Raw genomic sequence first — 17519 nt, forward strand, 5'->3', positions numbered from 1 at the left:
TACACGAGCCCCTTTGAAAAATACCCACCATCATCAGATACAGCAGAGACCCAGCAGCCTCTCAAATCTGTAAAATGAATTCTGACACAAACATCCTCAAGAGAGAACCAGTTCTGTGTTCTTCTAAAGTTTGAAGAACCGTCAAATCCCACAGCCAAGGTTAACAGCAGAACTTGCATCGAGCAACCCTACTAACAGGTGCCACTGCTCCTACACCAGCTCCACACAGGGCACACAAGGACCTAAGGATCTCCTTTTGGAAACACAGGGTTTCAAGCAGCATTCCATGAAGTGCTCTGTGAGGACGCTGGGTAACTGTGTGCTGCTCACAGCGCTTCCATCCAGCCCTGCTTTCTGAGATTGCTGTATTACTGCTCTCACAGACCTCACTTCTGTGAAACGCACACGTTTGGAACTGCTTTGATCTGATTTACCGTATTGCCTATAATTCCAAGCATGTAGGTGCCGCAAACAGGCACCTTCGATCCCATGCTCCTGCACTTGAACGCTGCTACAACACCTGCTTTCTCCACCTGACGCATGGCTGGTAAATTTGCACAAGTCTAAACCAAACATTTTCTATATGAATACACAAGTAGACACGGACAGAAACACACACACACACAGACAGCGCTCAGCACTGCACCTCGAACCTCTCCACGAGACAAAACATACAAGTATAAAGGGAAAAAAAAATAAATTAAACAAGAAATCATAAGCAGAGCAGTAAGACGGCAGCGGCACTAAGCCTGAAACTGTGACAGCTGGGTGTTTACAGCAGCACTCACAAACATCCTACCAAGTGCGCTGCACAGCGCTGCGTTGGGGCCGCCAGCCCGAGGCTGCGAGCCGCTGGACTTTGGTTCTCCCCGTGGAGCGCGGTGCCGCCGGGGAACCCACACGGCCCGGGTCGGTTCCGAGCAGCTCCGCACCGGGCTGACCGCGAGACACCGCGAGCCTCTCGAGCAACGCAATGCAACGGCGCCGTCCGTGCTGCTCCCCGCAAAGCCCGCAGCGGTGCGGCGAAGCAGCGGGCACCGATCGCGATCCCCGCTCGGCACACGATCCGCCCGCCGCCTCCCCTCCTTTCTGCCGCTCCTCACCCAGGCGCACGGCGCGCAGCACTTTGTGAATCAGCGATACCTTTCCACGCTGCCGGCGGAGGCTGACGCGAAATCGCGCTTCGTCCTCAGACGAATGGGAAAACGTGGGGAAAAACTGAGAGAGGAGCGAAGCAGCCTCACCGACAGCGGCAACACCGGCACGCGGGGACGACGAGCGCAGGAGCGGGGCTGGAGGCGGCGCGGCGCACAGAGCGGGGAGCGCCCCGGGGCCGCCGGCAGCTGCGGAGCGCAGCGCCCAACTGCGGGGACAGCGGGCAAGGAAAAGTGAAGAGCATTTACCGGCAGCGGCAGCAGGTCGAGCAGCCCGAGTGCCTCAACGCGTCTCTGGGAGATAACTTCGCACGGCGCGGATTCCTTCGCTGAGAAGGGACACCCCCTTCCTTTCTCACCTTGCCGTCCCGTCCCTCCCCCGAGCAGCGGTGCAGCGGTGCAGCGGCAGCCTCCCGCCGCCCCCGGGCACGCGGCACGACACGCCACGACACGGGGCTGCGGGCGGAGGAGCGCGGCCCCGCAGCCGTCCGCCCAGCCGCGCTCTGGCTGCAGCCCCGCCGGCCCCTGGGCTGCACGCGCCGCGGCCGGGCCGGCAGCCAATCCCCGCGCTCGGCACCCGGCCGCGCGCGCGCAGCGCCCCCCGCGCGCAGCCGGGTGGGCAGCAGCGCCCCGGCGGAGCGACAGGGGCCCTACGGCTCCGGCCGGCACCGCGCCGCGCACACAGCCCGTCCTCCTGCGGGGATGCCCCGGCGGTGCTGCTGCCGCAGAGGTGCGGCCCCGGCGAGGGAAGGACGGAGGCGCTCCGCGGAGGCCGCTGCCGGCCGTTCCCGCAGAGCCGTGAGGCGGCGGCGCTGTGGCGGAGCGACGGGCCCGGCCACCCACCCCCCGCAACGCGCCGCTCCGCGCCCCAGCAGCGCGGGTCTCCCCGGCCCTCCCGCAGCGCTTTCTCTGACTCACTAAGTGCTGGTGCGGCGCCTCCTTTTCACCGTGGAACGAAAATAAATGAAGGAAACCCACCCTCATCCCTGTTAGACCCGTTAAAATAGCGCTTCCCCCCTTTTTTGACAGAAGTTTGGGGCGTTTCAAGAAACAGTTCTGAGCTTCTTCAGGGAGGAAACAGCTCAGCAGCATCCTCCCGTTAAGGAAGCGTCCATCAGAACCAGGCCTTTATCCACACCAGCACCACGTCCCACCTCTGAGCCCCACGCACAGCAGTTCAGCACTCCCGTAGGGTGCAATTAAGCACTGGCTGTTACCCAAATCTCCCCTCTCTTTTCACTACCAACCACACCAACAGGCAGCACCAATGTGGCAGGAGAATGGCACGGTGCTAGGCACCAGCTGATGGTACTGCACAACTTTTCGCACACTGTTGGCAAGGCCAGGGGAAAGCAGCTACTTAAATTAATTGGGATACCAAAATCTGCAGTAAAGGAGCCTGAGATGGGCAGCACACAGCAGCACAGCCTTATAGCTGCTGGTAAAACAAGATCTTTGTGTCTATATTTCATAGAGAAAAAAAACTAAACCTTTGCTGAGAAAGGAACTGGAGTGTGGTGCATTACCTGTAGCATACTGTAAATGTCTGATTAGAGAGAAACTACAGCAGAGTTAATTTTCCAACTGCAGCTATAGTTTTGTAATTGTCAACAAAGAGCAGGAGTTTGAATGGGCAATCCAGAAATCAGCAGGGAAGTATCTCTCAGCTTTTCAAGGTTAATTGAGAAGAGGGAATAGCTGAGCATAGTAGCAGAGCTTGGCAAATTACATGAGATGCCGTAGCTTGAGGACTGCATTTATTCACAGGGGTGAAGAACATCCATGTAGCCACAACTTCTCCCTGGCCTCATCCTTTTCTACAACATTTCACAGATTTCAAGATGTGTCCTTGTCTCAAACGCAGCGGACAAAATTTTAGCATCGTGTTCATGGTGATGCATTGACTCTGCAGAGATGTTGGTATGGAAATAACTGCAATGGTCATTTTACTGCAAATAACGTCTGCTTGAAAATGAAGTAGACTACAAAAATGAGTTATAGAGATGTATTAAAAAGATTGTTGCGGTAATGAGTTGTCCCTGTCAAGACAAAAGAACGCGAATTAAACTGAGATGGGAAACAAATCTTGTCACCCTATGATTCAACGCTACACAGGTTCTAGTGAAAAGGTTATGGAATGTCTATAATAGCAGCCCGTAACACACGCGTCTTCATCTTCATGAGGATTCAAAGAAATTAGCAAAACACAAAACATGCCCAGACCATACGTGGAAAAGAGCTTTGTATATCCTCCTCTTGTAGAAGTATTTCTTGTAGTGATACAGACACTGTATCAGAGCTTACTGATGTCTTTATCACTGATTTGAGAGAGAACAAATGGCCAGTTAAATGCCATGCAACAAAGATTTGTTGATGGTCAATTATGATGTATCCATCATAATTCGTTAATGGCCTAGGCCAATCTCGATGCCTTGGTAAGGCAGCCTCAATTATTCAACTCAAGTGCTGAAGTCAAAGTCAGGTGCCTAATAAAAAAGAATGTGGGTTACATTTCAATTTGGGGAACTGTTTTCTGGAAGGTAGTTTACCAAAAGTGGCACTACTGTTGAATGACTGAATACATGAACCCAGTGCTACAGCCTAAAACACAGCACAGCTGCAAGTGGAAGGGCAGCTGATGGGGCATCACAGCAAAATCAAACAATAAAGATGTGTCTAGGCATTAAAATTAAAGCAAAAGCTGGCTTTATGCCCATAGCTAGAATCAGTGGCAACTACATAAAAAAGCTCATACCTGAGAGACAAGGTAAGAACGCCAAAAGGATAACCTTGCCTTCCCCCAAAAGTGAAAGTCCCAAATAGAGTGCAGGGAGCCTTGCTCTCTATTCACATTAATTTTGGATTCTTTTAGATGTGATGATACAGCTTCAGTGGAGGGGAAGTTTGTTCCATCCCTTTAATCTAGCGGTAAAGAGGTGCTCTTCTGGGAATGAGAGATGTGAATCTGAATATACATGAGTCTGAGGGGAACAAACCAACCACCTCACTTATAGGGTTACAACTCTTTTACTACTGGGATAGTACATAAATGGTGACCACAGTCTAACCTACCTCAAGCAAGTTTTACATCTTTCGCCTCCGACTAGTTCTTCAAAGGAAAGAATGTAAGTGCTTATCAACAAGAGCAAATTATGAGCAGTGAACCCTAAGAGAACATAACTGTATTTCTTGAAGCTTTAGTAGACTGCCTGGAGAACAGTAGTGCAGATGTACCACTGCCAAAGATGATTTTGTAGGTCCTTTCCAACCTTGTGATCCTATGACACACTTCCTGTGGGCTGTGCATTTACTGCAACACACATGTCTGTGGTGCACAGCCTAGAATACTGCACACATAAAGTTCAGCCCTAGCACCTTTGGAGTCTCTCTCAGCACCTTGTCACTTACAGAACCTGCTGACAGGCAAACATCTCCTTCACCTTTGCAAAGGCTGTGCTTCTTTCTCACACTTGGGAAAATTGCCCTTCAGTGTGATTTGAAAAGGAGAAAACAATAAGGATTCACAGATTACCAGAAATAAACCCTGGATCCTTGTCACCTTGCCTTTTAAGTATGTGTTTGAAGTTGCTACCCTGGAACCACAGATTATCCATTGTGTCCTTACACGTCATGATTTCTCTATTAGTATGTAGGTGCTCCACCACACACACTGCTTTAACTTGATCAAAACAGGCATAATTAAAGACAGTTTCTGGAAGCAGACGCTACATACATGTGGTGTACAATGAAGGTGAAATTTTAATACTGCAGCTAATTAATGACTACAACATTTTTACCTATGGAATATGAATTCTGTGCTGCTTGAAACCTTTATATAGGACTGAAATTTCTAAAAGCTGCGCTGAATGTCACACATAAGCTATGGTCCTGATGGAATGGCTGTTTGGGTGAAGTTCAGGTGAAGTTCACTAGCTGGCATTATGCAGGAGCCCATGCCTGAGGAACAGCACATTTTTCTTCCCCAATCCTATAATCTATGGACTGTGATGCTCAATGATCCACCACAGCAACACAGGAGTCAACTCTTCAGAATAAAGAGAGAGCTTATTGTACTGAATAAATACCTCTCAAATGCTTTACCACAATGGATAGAGGATTATTTTAATTAATCGGTACAATCCCCAACTTTTATTACATATACCAGCATGCCATTGGTTGCACCCAATTTAGATGTCCCACTTTCATTCTTTATCCTATGCCTGTGACTGTGCTGTAAGAAACACATCTGGCAAACAGTAGTGTAGTTTAATTTAAAAAAAAAAAACAAAACAAAAAAAACCACATTTTGTTAAAATTGTATGAGTATTTTCAGGCAGTTTCCAGTCCCTTTAGCCTTCTTTATTTATTTATTTATTTTTTGTTCCTCTGGCACAGCCAACCCATCTGCCTCGAAAGAATTATAGCCTGTCTTTGAAATGGCTCAAACGGAAGTGCTGAGCAGGTAGAGAGCTACTTGCTATATGCCTGAATGGCTCTGAACAATTCAAAGCCATCAACAAGTTTGTGGCTCTGGAAGAAGAGGAGAAAAAAAAACAAGATGGAAAGTCTTTGTAGGTTTGGTGGAAAGTAAAGAAAACGTGCAAACTTTACATAGGCACAGAACGCTGCTGTACTGAAGGATGGATCCTTTGGTCTTCTTTTTTGTTGTTTTTCTGAGAAAAGCTGCTGCCTGCAATTGAGCATGTGTACACAGGTTTCCCTAATGCAGTCTCCATGCAAAACCCAGTAAAATACCAGCTGTCTATTTTGGCGTGTGACTAGAGTGTGCTCTATCTACACAAAACTCCTGCCCTCCATGTATAACCCCATTTTCTCCCACAGCAGTTTTGCTGACCAGCAGTATTTCAAAGAAATTTGTAATAATCTGGCTGCCAACTTACTATTGGAGTGGATTATTTCCATCTCTAAGTAAAACATGAACCTTGATCTGGCAGATCAAGAGGAGAGTTCACCAGGCTTGGACATGAATTTTGCATTCAAATTGTCCAGTTCTGAGGAAACATCTGTTGAGTACTGAAATTAGGTATCACCACTGGAGAGAGGATGTGATACAGTGATTCCTCTGTAGATACTTCTTTAAGAGCAATTGTCATGAGATGTTAAAAGCTAAGCAAGTCCACCTAAATATGTGAATCTCAAAGCGATCCTAATCAGAACTCAGGTCTCTTATACTCTATTCCAGCCTATTCAGTTACTGGAGTCATTCTGGTTTCTAGTACACATTTTATCACATAGCTAGTAGGCTACTGAGTGTAATTGAAAACCATTACAATGGTAATTCTCTTAGCCATTTTAATGGCTCTAACACAAAATTATGAACAGTTTCACCTGTCACCCTTCATTAACTATTGAGATGTTGTCACCATACACTGAATTAAATATTTGCTGTAGTGACATATGTAACTGTATTCTGTATATAGAATTTCTGTATATAGAAATGCCTTTATGGCCTTAGAAGAAATACCTTCAAGGTGAAAAACCATGGGACTCAAAGAGCATTCTAGTTAATAACAATGGGCTTTCAAGGTGAACTAAGGATGAAATAAACCTTTCTTTCTGATATTAGAATGTGGAGTTAGAAAAAAATACTTAAGTAATACTGGTGTGGGTGAGATACAGTGCAGACGGATATTCTATATGAGGGTAAATGAATCTTTAAGTGCATGTATCAGCTAAGGAGAAAGGCAAACCACCGACATTCCTAGCACCCAGCCTAGGTGAAAGCTCAGTTAAATTGTTTTGTCTACAAGAAGTGATTGAATGCATATAGAAAGAGATATATGCAAAATGCAAAGAGAATCATTATTAAGTTAGCAGTTTGCTTTCCCAGTAAGCATGTAAGAGGTGCAGACAAATCATTTACTGGAGAACTTGTAAAAAAAAAAAAAATGCAAAGAATAATTTGGAAAAAGTGATTGAACATTAAGTATTCAATATATGAAAAGGGGCATGCAATGCATTTCTATCCCTATGTAAAATGCCAATGCATACTTCACTAGCAGCATTTTATCTTTTAAATAAACACACTCTGAAGATGGGGGGGACAGATTAAATGCAGGGGAGAAAGCTAAAACTGTTACATAAAAATACCATGATACATTTGAGAACTTCTTGACTTTCATAGGCTTAGTTGGTATTAGAAAATATAATAGAACAATTTTTTTTTTTTTATTTTTAACATTTTCTTACTATGCAAGAATTACCAAGATAATGAGAAAGATTAAATAATAATAAAACCAATATCCAATTCTCAGTATTGGAATAATGTTTTCCACAAGATAACGTAAGTTCTGTGTTATTCCATGGTATTTTTATTAACATAATTAAATAACAGAGACATTGTAGCTGATGTTTATTTTAAATAAGCTCTCAGCTAAGTAATTTTATTTCTGATTATCTTAACCTCAGCCTAATGGGTAATTTTTATCCTCTGTGCTGCTATCTACATTTTTCTCTTATGTGAAGTATTTTCCATGGAAAGATGTTCCATAAAAGCACGCTCTCAAGCACTGACTTGCTTCTGATAAAATCCAATGGCTCCAAGCAGGATCAGGGCCCAGTTTTTGCTATTGCAATAAACAAGATGGCATAGCATCTTCTCTGTGAAAGTCATGGTTTAAGTGTCTGATTTTCTGAATACTGTCTTAAAGAAAGATGATGAACTTAGCTGTTATGAGTTACTTGGTGTGACAAAAGGTGCAAGATAAAGAGGAAGTGCCACATCCAATCTCCCTTCATTACCTGTTGTATTAAATTGAAGAGAGCAGTCCATGAGAAGCCCAAAGTTCAATCGATTATAAATGCATTGTGCAATAGTTTATAAAGTGATGTGTTATACAGATTATTTTTGTAAACATAATAATATATTGCATTTTATATCATGCAAAGTAAGGTGTTCTTTTCTCACTTCTACCAGTGAGTTCATGGTACACAGTTTATCCAAACAACAGAGCGGTCTCTCAGATGGGATGACCCTTTTCCCTTACAGAAGAAATGAAAACTGACTACTGTTCCTTGTGAATGTGACTCTATATATAATTAAGAATATGTTCCTCCTATGTAAGAAGTTACTGTTTGTACTAATTTATTAATGCGTTCATATTCAAACTTCAGCACATTCCTAACAATGGGCCATAAATACATACTCTCTGTCCACGACACCAATTATTACTACTGGCATAATTAAGCTCACCTCTTGCAATTAATCACCTTGAGTGCGAACAAAAGTATATTTATCTTCATTACGTTCCCACATGTATGACTTCCCTTTATGCTATACAGAGGAGGCCATTAACATATTCTGCTAAGGAATAGGGAGAAATTCAGCCCAACAAATGGAGAAGCAAGATGCAATACCATGTCAATTGGAAAGTGAGCTTAAAAAGCAAAGCGTAGTTAGGAAACACTGTTTTGTCAGGTAACGGATCTACACAACAGGCAGCAAGAACAAGTGAAGAAAATTAGAGCCCACTCATTGCAGCATGGAAATATGTGTATGGGTACATCACTACACTGCGGCCATATGAAACCTGAGCGCCATCAGGACTCTGATTTTGTGTTTTCAGATTCTTCCTATTTTAATTAAAGGCAAACAGAATTATGGACACCACACTTTTTTTTTTTTTTTTTTTTTTTTTCCTCCAAATGAGAATCAAAAGAGAGGATGCCAGACTGATTCATTTGCTTTTGTTCGCATCTCTTTTTCCATTATGGTTTTAACAAATGAGGAATTTTTGGTGAAATAATAAAACAAATACTGTTAAATATTGTGATTATTCACAGCAGAACCTCTACGTTTATGTTTCCCCAATTGGAAAAGAGGAACGTGCTGTACAACCTATGTACCCATTCAAAAAAGCTGAAATATTCAAAAAGCTCTGCTTGTGAATGAATTACAGACAAAAAATTATGCATAGATATTATTCAGCAAACAGTTTGAACATATACATCAGAAAAACTAGTTTGTTTGGAAAACTTGCAAACACAAAATGGAGCAAAGAAATTATTCATTATGAATTATTTGCACAGCATCTGTCTTACTTTCTCATGTTAATTGCCTCTGCTAAACCACATTTTCTTCCCCTCAGTATGTAAATTAAAATGATTTTGCATATTCTCTGAATATCCAGTAAATACAAGTTTCATTACCTTACCGCTTATATCTTTTTTGTAAACCTAATTATACTACAGTTCATATAATTTTAGAATTCGACCTACCAGCTTCCTGTAGATTGCAACCTCTCCTTCTGGATTTCGAGTTTTGCCTAAAGTAGAAGAAAAAAGCATCTTAAAATCATTTAAATTAACAGCACTCATATAAGATCTCACGTGGTTTGTGTTAAATCTCACAGCATGTATATAAAAAAACATATATACAATGTTTTGATCTTACCTGCAATAATTCTAATGTAATTACTATAAAATTAGGACATGATTCACAATTACTTGACTTAGTACAGATAATTGTTCTGGATTTTGACAGCCTGGATCAGACCTTCCCCACCAGTAACTGGGCAACATACCACTGTATTTTTCCCTGCTTCCCAAGAGGTACCACTCTTGTTGTGTGTGATTATTCTTTCTATGAATAAAAGCTTATATTTAAGATAGTTTGATTTTTTGGTGAAAACCGCATCTTCTTTTCATAGAGTTTTCCAACTTTTTGATTCATGGACCCCTGATTTGCATCATTCCTCCAAGAGACAGCACTTGAAGGAAATACACACATTATATCATGTTTTTTCTTTGCAGTAACTTTATACCACCAATAGAAATAGAAGTGTCTTGTCAAAAAGAGTTTCTGCCTTAGAAATTAAATGCAAGATTAATCCTTAAGGCCTGTTAACAGAAATGCCCCCTTGGCAAAATCTGTCCCATTAGGTCACTGAGAACATAACCTGAAAAAAGCCTCAGGATCAGTTCTTCATTATCAGCATATATTTAGAAAGACAGACATGCAGAAAGTGCTCTTTTTCTAGTGCTGTACTCAGAAGACAAGCACTTGGAGTAGTACAAAGATACACATTTCTAAGGGCTTAAAACCTCCTGTTTAAGATTTATTCTTTAAAGTACCTGAAAATACATAAACCTGATTTTTTTTTAACTCTTTTTTTCTTCCTATTTTATACTGAGGTTACAAAACAATGTCTTAACATGGGTAGCACAACTGGATGAAAGCTTATTTATTCATTTCTTTCTGCTGTGGGCAGAATCCTGGCTGAATGCTTATAGTAAGTGTTTTTGCAATACCCATCAGTACACTGCCAAGGCACAGTGGGAAGATGCTATTGTCTGCACATCTCTACTGAAAAATAAACATTCTAGAATCTTAATGGATTACAGCAGGGAAAAAGGACTCAAGTTTGTTATGTAGCAGTTTTTGGATCAATACGGCTCTTGATTGACTCACACATTACAGGTATCTGTGTGTCATAACAGAAGTTCTGTCTTTAGAAGTTTCCACTACGTTGTGGAAATCTCAGTGGTATCTTTTGGTCCTGATCCATCTTCATTTCTGTTGCACGACGCACCAGGACTGTGCTTTTTAGATAACTTTTGAAATGAATGGCACCAATAAAATTTGGGGCCTTATCTTCAGCAAATCATTTCCCACATTTCTTTCTTTTCTTTTTTTTTTTCTTTCTTTTCTTTTTTTTTTTTTTTTTAAATATACCTTCAGGCTATGAAATGCATTATAGGTTTTTCCTCTCTGCAGGATGTGTTGTTCTGTATGCTTTAGCAGTTCAGTGAGCCGAGTTGATTCAAATGAGCCTTGAAATGTTAAATACAACTTGTAATATCAAAGGTTTTCATATCAAATCATTTTGTTACTGTGGATCCTAGGGAGATAAAGGACTTGAGTGGTGACTAAAATGTCCACTAGTCACATCAAATGTCTCAGCATTCTATCTGTTCACTGAAGGAATAACTAGAAGATACAACTGCAGCACTTTGCGCTGTATTTGTAAACCAGGAGCAGGGGATATAGTGCAACATACAGCAGCGAGTGAATGAAAAATGTTGGGTAACTGTGTGACAGTGTTACAGAAGCCTTTATGTACAGCCTTGTGGTGATGTCATCTTTACACTCAATGTAGAAAATTTCTGGGTCAAAAAGTCAACTAACTGCAGTATGAGTCCACTTGAAATTTCCCTCCAGTCTGGCTACACCTAGGCCCATAGAAAAAACTTGTCTCCTCCTTGCTGTCTTTTCCTGTTTTCACTTCCAGATCTTGCAGCAACGTTGGCTTATAGCCACCTTACCTTTCTTTACTTCTTAGCTCAACTAAAATGAAGGGGGGTTTGAAATGGCCAAAATACCAGCCCCAAAACAGTGCCGTATTTTCCAAACCACAGATTTTTTCTGAACTGTCAAGAAATTGTCTGCTTCTTCACACCCCTTTGATTTACAGACGCATTAGATAAAGACTTGAAGAGAGTTCTCTTTAAATCTTATTGCTTGGATCTGGTGTACGCATCAGCATAGCCCTTACTGCTTGCTGTCACATGCAGAACAGCCATACCAACGCACAGGTGCTAAACAGGATCTACAGTCCTAATTCTGGAGCATTCTTACTGAGAAACATTTTTGTATTATAATTAACTTTTAATTCTCATCCTCTCATAATGCAGGAACACAGTTTTTATCTATGTACTTCATTACAGTCTTATTAAAAACCCAACTTCTACTTACTGTTTACCTTTAAAAAAATAATCAGTATGAAAAACAGGGAGGTTGTGTTCTCCAGGGTTGGCATTCTAACTGCAAATGCAATCTCATTTTTTAGGCATGTTATCTGAGTAACTATTTCTGAGAACGACAACAGAGCTTAAGTGGGCATTACTCAATAGTACCAGCATAAAAAGATTATACTGGGATACAGAAAATAACTCTGCCCTTTTTCAGGATGCCTATTTAAAGAGACAATGTGGAGTTCTGGTATCACTGTGGAACAAACAACTGTTAACTGTATAACAAAAACCACAAGCACACAGAACTGAGAAGGGGGCATTCTAATGGAAAGCATGTTGTGATTTTCCTTGCATTAAACATCGATGACAATTAAAACATAATTTAATCAGAGACTTATCATCGTTTAAAGGTAAAACTGATTGATATTCAGCACAGAGATAACTTGACTGCTGCAACTTGAAAAACTGGCAGTGAAGCTTATAAGTTTGCCACTTTTTAAAACATTTGATAATTTGATGAGTTTTTTTGTTTGTTTGTTTTTATTTCACTATTGAAGGCATTTTAATTACCTAACGTCTGACCATTCATTGTTTGAACATAGAGAATGTTACAAATATATTGTGAGCTACAGCACTCAGATTAAGCACCTACTACAACTACAACCTGCTCTCATTACTACACACTCTTAGACAGTAAACAAGAGAACTCCTCTTAGGAGCCTGCATTACACACAGCTGGAAAGAGGCCAGCTTACCTCACAGCACCTGTAAATCAGTAAGCTGTCTCTCCTTTGGAAGAACCCAAATTGCTCACTCAAGGGCTGATTTGGGCCATGTAGGGAATAACCAATCAGCAGTGATAAGTGTTGATGAGGCAGTAAACCTATTTTTATGTTAAATATCTTCAAAGAATGGATAGCTAAAAAAAATAATAAAATCACCCCTACATTTAATCAAACGCACCAGAAACACACATTCAACAGTTACTTGAGTAAAAATCAGAAAGGTATCCTGAGTCCTTAAACAAGTATTAAGGAAATACTTAGCCAGCTATTACCTTCCGCTCTTTTTATTTCTTACAAATAAAAGGGTTAATTGCATGGTTTAATTCAGTTTCAGCTATTACTTCAGATTTGTACCATTTATTTATTTATTTTTTCTCTTTAATGAGAATCAGCACTCTAATGTCTACACGAATTACAAACTGATGTATTACTTCCCTCAGAGTAACCACTTCTATGGGGAAATCCTAGGACACTCTCAAAGGACTGCTAAATAAGTGAAATGATAAATAATTTAAATTAAATTGGTCTGCAGCACTTGACTACAAAGCAGATGCCAGTGCCTTGGTGGCAGGACACCTGAGCTTCAGTTACAATCCCTCCGTACCCAAAACATCTGCAGCACTTGTACAGATGAACTGGATGAAGAAAGAACAACCCTTTGGCTGACTAAAAGAATGTCCTCAAGGATTTTCAAACTTCATAAAAGGTTTCTCATCCTCTTTCCCAGATAAAAATCTATTCTTACTAAGCCTACAGAAATCTTTTCTGACTATGTCAGGTATGGTTCCTCCCTGTTAGGAAAAGATGTGTAAAGCCACATCTATGAAGCTCTGTATTCTATACAGGCTAACTTGTTTGAAAGCTGAGAACCACAGCAATCTAGTTTTAAAGGACAGCAGCAGACATCTAACGCTCATTTTATTTCCAAAGTCACATCAATGAGGAGGCAGTCAGAAAGGAAGTGTGGAAGCCTATAAAACAAAATAAAACCATATGCAAGCATTGAGTGAGATTTCACCAATAATTAGAAGTAAAAATTAAAGATGCCTCATTATGTTCCCTGCCTTCAAAATTCCAAAGTACAAATGTCAAAGATCCACAGATGTGTGGATAACTGAGGAAGCTAACATGCTACTGATTTCCCTTCCTTTTTAAAGAAAACTGAAGTGACTTCAAATTTCCAAGTACCAATGTGATTAGGAAAAAAAAAAAAAAAAAGAAAAAGATGACCAGAGCTTGAAAAATAAATGCAGTTTCCCATGTGAAATACCTCAGAAGTAACAACATTAAAAGAGAAAAATAAACAGAATTCTATTTCAATATTGCAACAGTTTGAGAAGGGAAACTCTTTGTAGCAATGACTCAGTAGGTCACTGACTCTTCACAGTGATATATTTAATTAAGATAAACCTGAAGCTAAAGAAAACCAACAGTTGAGTTTCTCAGACTGTTGGAGGTAACAGCCCTCAGATGTATCCAGTTGTACATATGTAATTATACTCTCTGCAATTCTCTGAGATTGAATGCCACAGCCTACACCTTCAAGGCAGTTCAAACATACCTGCAAGACAATAGCACCACTATGCTGTAAACTGCTAACTCAGTACAATAAGACTAATGCCAAAAAAGATGGTCTAGAGAGTTTATTCTTTTAATGACAAGTTGATTTGTATCTGGCTAAGAGTGGGCTGTAAGGAGAACAATAGGGCAGAGGAAGGACAGGGAAGAGGCTGCATTGAACCTCCTGACACAGACAGTGCAGAAACAGAGCTTCTGTCTGGAATGGGTAAAAAAGTGTTTCAGATTTTGATGGAAAAAATAGTTTTGGTTTAAACTGTCAGACCAAAAAGGATGGAAGAGGCAGGGAAATGTTACCAGAGAATCATCAGTACTCTGTTAGAAAATACCAGAGAGTAATTTGTGTTTGTGAAAGAAACCAGCAAGAAAGCCTCCAGCTACACACAGAGGAGATGCTCCATGAAAAACTGTGCAGTTAGTAGGTCAAAAGCTTAAAGAGATAAATCAGCAATTTATTATTTCACCAATTAAAAGTAATCAGCAAGTGGTAGTTACACAACCCAATAAAATATCTCTCATTTTTGCTGCTCATTAGAAAAATCTGTGTAGTTCAGATGCTTTGTACTGTGAATTTATTAAAGTATCTGAAAGCATTGCATCTGCCAAAAAGGTATAATCACCTTTTAATAAGTAACAGAACACAATCATCAAAGTAATTGCTTATCTGTGGAGATAAAAACTTCCATAGTCTGTGAGTGAGGATAGTGTTGCTTTCCATGTTGTGGATGAAAACAGCATATGACTGCCAAACCAGGGCATAGCGGGTCAGCAAAGCACTAGTTACGTGACTTCCTTTCACACTATCAATGCATCTCATCACTTGGATCTGGGTCACATCAAACTGCACACTGTATGTACACCACCAGAGTTGGCATCAAAAGTACCTGCAAGAACATACGTTATGCTGCAAGGAAGAGAATTCGGCCCTTTATTTAAATCATGGATCATCCCAAACCAAGGACATTTTTATGCAGGAACATAACAGACATTCTTATGAACCATATAGACTGACAAGAGATTGAGAGGAAGATCTGGTTGTTGTTAAGATGCATTTTAGTATGTTTCTACTCAAAATGGCAAAATCCTTGTTGGTTTGTTTTTACTTAACTAGTTTCTTAAAAATCTGTTAATATTTGCCCAGGAAAACAAACAAACAAAAAAAAGCAACACAACTATGAATTAGAAACTAAGGAAGGTAGTATTATACTGTTGATACAGCTGCCACTCAAGATCAGCCTGGACCCAATAGAAACATCACTGATCATGCAAAACCAAAGGCTACACAACAGTCACTTCCCATTAAAGGAACTCAGCACCACTTTCTCAATAACTGCATTATAACATATTTTAAAAACTCCACAAAAGTTCTTGTAGGTGATGGCATACATGACAAAAACAGTAATGGATTTTTGGCCAAGAAACTCAATATAAAGGCAAATACAGAAGAGATGTTAGTCAAACATAAGTTATTGGACTCTGTACAGAGTAAATGGATGAAATTATATGACATGCTATTGAGAAGGTCAGGTTACACAATCTAATGATCCCCTCTGGCCTCAAGGCCTGTGATTCTCTGAAACCCTATCCCTGCTGGGAGTCTGTAATTCATGTAACACTATTGATTTATTCATAAGAGATCACTACAGTAATAATACCTGTGGCATGACTGTTCAGGGTACTTATACAGGTCACTCCAAAAGTAATGCCTTCTATTCTTTCCATAGAAATTACAACAGATAAGAGGAGTCCAACAGCAATATTTGATAGAACAAATTCTCAGCTACAGAATACTATTTTTCAACTCAGTTACCACCATTAACTAAGCACTGTAACCAGCAACAAACAGGAGCACACATGCCACACTTGTAACGATCTGCAGCAGTGGAGCTACCCACTGTTGCTGTCACCACTACTGAAATTCACCGCCCACCCCTCACTGCACTCACATCCACTATTTGGTCTCCAGAAACACTCAGCAAGCACCAGTGAATGTTAATAGGTGCCATTTTTCTTCCACAGGGAGGAATTCAATAACACACCTTGGCTCCACATGCACTTCCCTGTCAGATGCCATTCTGTCAGACTGCCCCTCTGCTCTGATGACCACTGTACAAATCAAACAAACTTCAACAAAGAAACTGAGCAACCACCAGGATTTGGAGCTCACACACTTCCGTGACTCCTGTTTCCTATTTCATGAAATGATGCAGTTGGCTTCTGTTTCAGACTCACTAGAGTCATTAGAAGTTCACAGACCCATTAGAACTGTAAAGAAAAAAAAAAAAAAAAAAAAGATATATTCCTGAAAAAATATCATTCATTTCCTTAAACAAAATGAAGAAACTGTCTTAAATATTTCTGAGCTGCAGAAGTTATTTTAGCACAGTCTGTGTACTGATCTATTCCTCCTTATTTTTGCAGATGTCCTGTATAGTGGATTTTTGTTTTAAATAAAGTGTTTGCTATATACACTTTACTACTGCAACTGCATTGCTTTAAGGATTGTTACTGTTATAACACTTCTTGCCTTATGTGGTCCTGGCATATTTGCTATCCATTATTTAAAGCATGTAACAAATTGCAGTCATGGGATAACATCTGAGCTGGCTGAAAAGTGAAACTACATAAATGTCCACTAAAGCATGAATTGCAAATAACTGTCGTGCACAAATGTCACTTGGTGTACAAATATTGGGTCCACACGTCACATTACACCACAAGACTGAAAAATAGTGAAATCAAGTAACAACCAGGAATGTTATAATCTTCACCCAACAGTTTATCCAAACAAAAGGTACTGTTTAAAACTATTTGAGAACAGTTATTATTTTCTGCAGGTGTATTCAGAATAATACCATGCCACAGTAAAACACAATTTATTTTTTAAATTTACTAATGTTCAGTAAATGGACTACACAGTGATTCCCAAACAACCGGTCAATAGCTTGTTGTTCTGTTTAGCTGGTTTTTCCCATAGGAGCACTCAGGTATTTTATTCATATGCTGAACAGGGTAAACATTTAACTAGTCAAAATATACACATTAAAAAGCACAGATGTTCAGTTCTGGAATTTAAGTATATAATCTACTTATAATCAAAGGCAAAGAAAAGCCAGTATCCTAAGTAATACTCTCAATTAGATCAGCAAACGCAATTTGAAGACGTTGACAAACTTACAGACATGTATGTCTTTTTTCAGATTCTGAACTATGAAAAGCAAACAACACTGGCTGGTCTAATCAAATATATTAGCCCTTCTCCCACACAGTTGTCTATACTTCACTGGGT

The 17519-nt window shown here is 40.5% G+C and overlaps 1 protein-coding gene across 26 annotated transcripts in view; it reads right to left on the bottom strand.

Annotated features, from left to right (window-relative positions):
- TENM2 (teneurin transmembrane protein 2) overlaps window positions 1-17519 on the bottom strand; it is a 1410959-nt gene that overhangs the window by 550417 nt on the left and 843023 nt on the right. For 16 of the 26 annotated variants that reach the window (XM_085518814.1, XM_085518813.1, XM_085518810.1 and 13 more), the window contains exon 1: window positions 1404-1691. The gene's annotated coding sequence lies outside the window, so the exon portion shown is untranslated. Of the gene's footprint in view, window positions 1-1143; window positions 1349-1403; window positions 1692-9392; window positions 9440-17519 lie in introns of those variants that run through there. The other 10 variants (XM_085518796.1, XM_015875933.3, XM_015875927.3 and 7 more) reach the window with 3 other exon arrangements.

The sequence above is a fragment of the Coturnix japonica genome, chromosome 18, assembly GCF_054131305.1.
Source record: "Coturnix japonica strain WE chromosome 18, WE-NBRP24, whole genome shotgun sequence".
In the NCBI taxonomy this organism is placed as follows: Eukaryota; Metazoa; Chordata; class Aves; order Galliformes; family Phasianidae; genus Coturnix; species Coturnix japonica.